This window comes from Bubalus bubalis, chromosome 17 (genome assembly GCF_019923935.1).
Source record: "Bubalus bubalis isolate 160015118507 breed Murrah chromosome 17, NDDB_SH_1, whole genome shotgun sequence".
In the NCBI taxonomy this organism is placed as follows: domain Eukaryota; kingdom Metazoa; phylum Chordata; class Mammalia; order Artiodactyla; family Bovidae; genus Bubalus; species Bubalus bubalis.
The window spans coordinates 52,544,933-52,551,696 of NC_059173.1; the positions used below are offsets into that span (position 1 = coordinate 52,544,933).

The window sequence follows — 6,764 nt, forward strand, 5'->3', positions numbered from 1 at the left end:
CGTGCTGAAGTCCATGGGGTCACAAGGAGTCAGACACTACTGAGTGACTGAACTGAACGGAACTGAAACCTTGATGGGAGACATGTCTTATTTTATCTCCATGGGACCTTTATATAGAAAAGAAATTTAAGTCTCTGCTTAATAGAACTTAACTGAAATCCCCTTAAAGAGATGACAACTCCAGTGTTTATGTATATCTCTACTCTAACTCAGAGTGAAGTAATTTAATAAACAATACTTTTAATACTTAAATGTATTCACTTCCATTAGACTGAACCCCAATATGCTGCTTTGTTCAGTGTTTTCGTGCATCTGTGTCTTCTCCCCAGATTGATGGAAAGTTTTCTTTATCATCACAACCCTGGATTTGCCACTTTGCCTGGTATTACTGTCATCTTATGTGATATCTACCATTTAAACCAAATGTGTGGATTGCTCTAATGTTTCCTTCACAACTTGATTACTAACCATAATCACATTCTGAAAGTCTCAAAAACTTGCAAAAAGGCCAAGTCACCAAAGTCTGTATCAGAAGTCTATGAAGTTCAGTGAAGAACTCGTTTCCTTTTCTGAAGCTTAATATCAAAAGAGCAAAGAGTAGAGGAAGTTGGGGTCCCACAGTCCCAGGAGAGCCATGAACATCTTGGTAGTGACATATCTTCTGTATGCAAAGAGACCCCAATGTGAGAGCTTAGTAGCATTTTGATTGTTACCAATGGATTGTTGGTTTTTGTTTTTGTTTTTTGAGGTATAATGGACATATAACATTATATTTCAGGTATAAAATGTAATGATTGACCATTTTGTATATATTGCAAAATGATCACTACTATAAGTCTAGTTTACATCTGTCACCATATATAGTTACTTGATTAATTTTCTTGTCATGAAAACTCTTAACGTTTATACTTTTAGCAACTATCAAACACATAATGCAGTATTATTAATGATAGTTACCATGCTATACATTATATCTCCATAACTTATTGATTTTATAACAAGAAATGTGTACCTTTTGACCCCCTTCACCCATTCTGCTCACCTGCCTTGCTCACCCCTCCTCCCCCTGCCAGTTCAGCAACTACCAGTCTTTTCTCTGTATCTGTAATCTCAGTTTTGTTTTAATACTGTTTTTTAGATTCCACTATATAAGTGAGATCATACAGTATTTGTCTTTCTTTGACTTATTTCTCATAGCATAATACCCTCAAGGTCCAGTCGTGTTGTTGCAAATGGCAAGATTTCCTTTTTATGGCTCTATATTTTATGGTCGCCTTTTCTCCATCTGTTCATCCATCAATGAACTTCAACACTTTAGGTTTTGTCATATCTTGGCTTTGGCAAATAATACTGCAATGGTATCTTTTCACATTAGTGGTATCCTTTTCTTTAAAAAAATACCCAAAGGTGGAATTGCTGGTATGACTGTTCCATTTTAAATTTTTTGAGGAATCTCCATAATGTTTTCCATAGTGGCTGTACCAATTTGCATTCCCACCAGCAAGTGCGCAGGAGTTCTCTTTCCTCCACATCCTTGATGATGCTTGGTATTTCTTGTATTTTTTATAACAGTTATTCTAACAGGTGTGAAGTAATATTGTGTTTCTGGTTTGCATTTCACCAATGATTAGTGATGTTGAGCATCTTTTCATGTACCTATTGGCAATATTTATGTCTTCTTGGGAAAAATGTGTATTCAACTATTCTGCCCACTTATTAGATTTTTTTTCCACTGAGTTGTATGATTTCTTTATATATTTCAGATATTGATGTCTTATCGAATATATGATTTGCAAATATTTTTCCCATTCATTTTGTTGATGGTTTCCTTTGTTGTGAAAATGTTTTAGCTTGATGTATTTCCTTGTGTTTATTTTGCTTTTGTTACATTCGTTTTGTGTGTCAAAAATATAAATCACCCCCAAGACTGATGTCCAGGAGCTCTTTTGTTTGTTTACTTATTTGGCCACATCATGTAGCTTGTGAGATCTTATTTCCCTGACCAGGTATCCATCCCAGACTCTAGTTAGTGAGAGTGCAGGGTCCTAACCACTGGACCACCAGGGAATTCCCTCTAGGAGGTTTAATGTCCATGTTTTCAACAGGTGTTTTATGGTTTCATGTGTTATGTTGAATTCTTTAATCCATTCAGATTTAATTGTTGTGTATGGTGTAATAGAGTAGTCTAGATTCATTCTTTTGCATGTGACTATCCAGTTTTCCTGTCACCATTTTTTGGTGAGATTATTCTTTCCCCATTGTGTATTCTTGGTTCCTAGAGAAGGAAATGGCAACACACTCCACTATTCTTGCTGGAAAATTCCAAACAGAGGAGCCTGGTGGGCTACAGTCCACGGGGTTGCAAAGAGTCGGACATGATTTAGCAAATTTTTAATAAACCCATGCATATATAGGCACTTAATTTACTTCTGGGCTCTACTACATTGTGTTGGATATATATATATATATACATATATACATATATATGTATATATCTCTGTTTTGAAGCCAGTAGTATACTTTTTCCCCTAAATTTTACTAGCTATTTTATTTTTTTAGTTATTTGTAAATGCAAATTAAAATATATTGAGAATTTTTTGCTTATCAGATTGGGAAAAAATAAAAATGAATTTTAAAATTTGATGGGAATGTGATTGTTCTGATTATTATAACTTTGTTATGTAGTTTGAAATCAGGGAGTATAATGCTTCTGGCTTTGTTTCCCCCACCCCGCCTCCACCCCTCAGGATTGCTTTGGCTTTTTTGCAATCTCTTGTGATTCTCTATAAATTTTAGGATTATTTATTCTGTTTATGTGAAAAATGCCATTGGAATTTTGATAGAAATTGCATTGAACATGTAGGTTGCTTTTAATGGTATGGACAATTTAATATATTAATTTTTCTCATCCATAAACCTGGGATATATTTCCATTTATTTGTGTATTCTTCAATTTTCCTTTATCAATATCTTATAGTTGTCAGTGTAGAGATCTTTCACTTCCTTGGTTAGCTATTCTGAGTATTTTACTCTTTTTGACACAATTGTAACAGGATACTTTTCTTTTTTTTTTCCTTCACAGGAAACACCAATACAGTCCCTCCACTACAACAAATTATGCAGTCCAGTTTCCCACACTTGGAGAAATCAAAGGGGCCAGCATATCTGGAGTGCAGTAGATGAGCCTTGCCCTGGGGAAACCAGCTTCATGACTATGGTATCACCCCTGCCAGGTAAGTATGGCATTGTTTTCTTAACTTCACATTCTGATAATAACTTATTAGTGTAGAGTAATGCAATCACTTTTGTGTAGTTTTGAATCTTGCAACTTTACTGACTTTGTGTATTAGTTCTGACAGTTTTAGTGGAGTCTTTAGTATTTGCTATAGTAATATGTCACCAGTAGATAGAGGCTATGTTGCTTCTTCCTTTCCAATTTGGATGCCCTTTATTTCTTTTTCTTGCCTAATTTATCTAGTTTTGCATTCCAATATGATGTTGAAGACAAGTGGCAAGAGTAGGCACTTATTCTTGATCTCAGAGGAAAAGCTTTTAACTTTTTATTGTTGGGTATGATATTAACTGTAATCTTGTCATTAATGGCCTATATTTTATTGTGGTACATTTCCTCTATACTTTGTTCATAGATTTATCATAAAATCAGTGTTGAATTTTGTCAAGTGCTTTTTCTCATCTATTAAGGTGATTGTATAATTGTATCCTTCATTCTGTTAATGTAGTGTATCACATTGATTGGTTTGCCTTTGTTGAACCACCATTGCATTCCTGGAATGAATCCCATTTGATCATGGTGAACAATCCCTTTAATGTATTACTGAATTTGCTTCACTAATTGTTGTCTGGGATTCTTGCATGTGCATTCATCAGGGATACTGGCCTGTATTTTTTTTTTTTTCTTGTTGGCATTCTTGTCTGACTTGGCATTATGATAATGCTGGCCTTCTAAGAGTTTGGAAGGGTTTCCTCCTTTTCTATTTTTGCAAGAATTTGAGAAGTATAGGTATTAAATCTTATTAGAATGTTTGGTAAAATTTACAAGTGATGCAGTCTCGCCCTGACTTTGTTTATTGGGAGGTTTTTTGTTCTGATTCAACATGCATAGTGAACTTTCTGTTCAGATTTTGTTTCTTCATGTTTCAGTTGATAGGTTTTATGTTTCTAGGGATTTATCCATTTATTTTAGATTGCCCATTTTGTTGGTATATAATCATTCATAGTAGTCTTTTTTGATCCTTTGTATTTCTGTGGTATTAAGTGTAATATCACCTCATTAATTTCTATTTTTTTTTTGTAATTTTCTGGGATTTTGTAAGTGATTTTTTTTTATAAGATTTCAAACTTCTTAAATTTGTTAAGATTTGTTTTATTGCCTTATATGATATATTGTGGGGGACTTTCCATAAGCACTTGAGAAGAATGTGTATTCCATTGCTTTTAGATGGAATGTTATTACATATTGTTAAATGCATCTGTTCTAATGTGTCATTTAAAGCTGATGTTTCCTTATTGTTACTCTATCTCGATGATCCATCCACAGATGGAAGTCAGGTAGCATAGCCCCCTATTATTATTATATTGATGTGTGTTTCTCCCTTTGAAGTGAAAAAATGAAAATGAAAGTCACTCAGTTGTGTTTGACTCTGCAATCCCATGGACTGTGAGCCCACCATACTCCTCTGTCCATGGAATTCCCCGGGCAATAATACTGGAGTGGGTAGTCCTTCCCTTCTCCAGGGTATCTTCCTGATCCAGGAACTGAATCCAGGTCCTCTGCATTTTAGGCAGATTCTTTACCATTTGAGCCACAACATCTGTCAATATTTGCTTTATATATTTAGGTGCTCCTAAGTTGGATGCATAAATATTTACAAACATTACATCCTCTTGTAGGATTGACCCATTTTTCATTATGTTATTACTTTCTTTGTCTCTTATTAAAGTCTTTGTCTTACTGTTATTTTGTCTGATAATAGTATAGCTACCCCAACTATCTTTGGGCTTGTATTTGCGTATAATATCTTTCTGTCCCTCTACTTTTAGTTTGTGCATGCCCTTACATCTGAAGTGAGTCCCTTGTAGGCAGCATATAGGTCGGTCTAATTTTCTTGCCCAGTCAGTCATTCTACATATTTTGACCGGAGAGCTTAGTCCATTAACATTAAAAGTCATTATTTATAGATGTGTATTTTTGGCCTTTCTGTTCTTTGCTTTCTGTCTGTTTTTTAGTTCCTCTCTGTTCCCTCTCTTGCTCACTTCCTTTGTGGTTTGATGACTTTCTCTTTGGGTATGCTTAGATTCCCTCTTCTTTATCTGTGAGTATCTACTACAGGTTTTTACTTTATGGTTACCATGAGACTTTCCAATAATATGTGTATTTATAACAGTCAATTTTAACTTGATACCTTAAGTTTGAACACATTCTGAGCCTCCTTCTCCCACCTATATTTTATGTTTGTGACATCACAATTTACATATTTTGTCATGTATAATCCCTCAACATATTATTGTAAGTTATTTTTACTACTTTACCTTTTTCACACTTATTCTAGCTTTATACATGATTAATCTGTTACCTTTACCAGTGATATTCGTACTTGTGTATGTTTTTCTGATACTAACTTGTGCCTTCTTTTTAACTTAAAGAAGTTCCTTTTACATTTCTTGTAAGGCAAGTTTAGTGGTGACAAATTCCTTTAATTTTTGCTTATCTGGAAAAGTCTTTATCTTGACTTAACTCTGAATGATAACTTTGCCAGGTATAGTACTCCTGGTTGGAATATTTTTTCTTCCAACACTTAGAATTTATTGTGCCATACCTCTGGGCCACAAAATTCCTGCTGAAAACTAAATTTATAATCTTATGGGTGTTCCTTTGTATATAGCAAGTTGTCTTTTCTCTTTTACTTTTAAATTATCCTCATAAGTTTGACATTTTACTTCTAATATGTCTTCATGTGGGTTCTTGAGTTAACTTTATTTGGAATTCTCTGTCCTTCCTGGATCTGAATGTTTGTTTCCCTCCCCATGTTAGGGAAGTTGCCAGCTATTATTTCTTGAAATAATTTTTCAAGAAATTTTCTTTCTGTCTGTCTGCCACTTTCTTTCTGTCTTTTCCTGTGAATATTCACCCTTTTAATGTGAATATTAATCCATCTGATATTGTTACTCAATTTCCTTAATCTATCTGTGCTTTTTCATTCTTCTTTTTTTCATTTTAGCTGCTTGAAGTGAATTCTGGTGTCCTGTCTTTAAATTCATTATTTCTGCTTTGTCTGGTGTGCTATTGAACCCTTCTAGTATATTTTTCAGTTTATTTATTATATTCTTCAGTTCTGTGATGTCTATATGGTGTTTTCTTATATTTTCTGTCTCTCTGCTGATGATCTCACTGTGGTCATCTGTTCTTTTCTAGAGTTAGTTGAACTGTTAGTTGACCATTAATTAGTTGACCGTTCTGTTGAAATCTTTACGGGGTATTAACTTACCTCTGTTTCATTCATTTCTTTTTGACTTTCTACATTGGTCTTCATGCATTAGATAAAATAGCTGCCTCTCCCAGTCTTGAAAGAGTGGCTTTGTATAGGGATGGATCTTGTTGTTCTATCATGCCCTCACTTTTTTCTCTCAAACTTGTATGATTACCAATGCAGTCTATTTTATCTTTAATGACTTCCAGTAGTTGAAGTTGTGCAAGACTTCCCATTGTCCCAGAGGGGAGCATCTCATTAAGCACCTAGATTCAG

General features: G+C 34.3%; 1 non-coding gene across 1 annotated transcript; it reads right to left on the reverse strand.

The window, feature by feature from the left end:
* Positions 1-3,077: 3,077 nt before the first annotated feature.
* On the reverse strand, positions 3,078-3,241 carry LOC112580020. The gene has a single exon (XR_003104386.3). It is a non-coding gene; the product is annotated as a U1 spliceosomal RNA (small nuclear RNA).
* Positions 3,242-6,764: the final 3,523 nt, after the last annotated feature.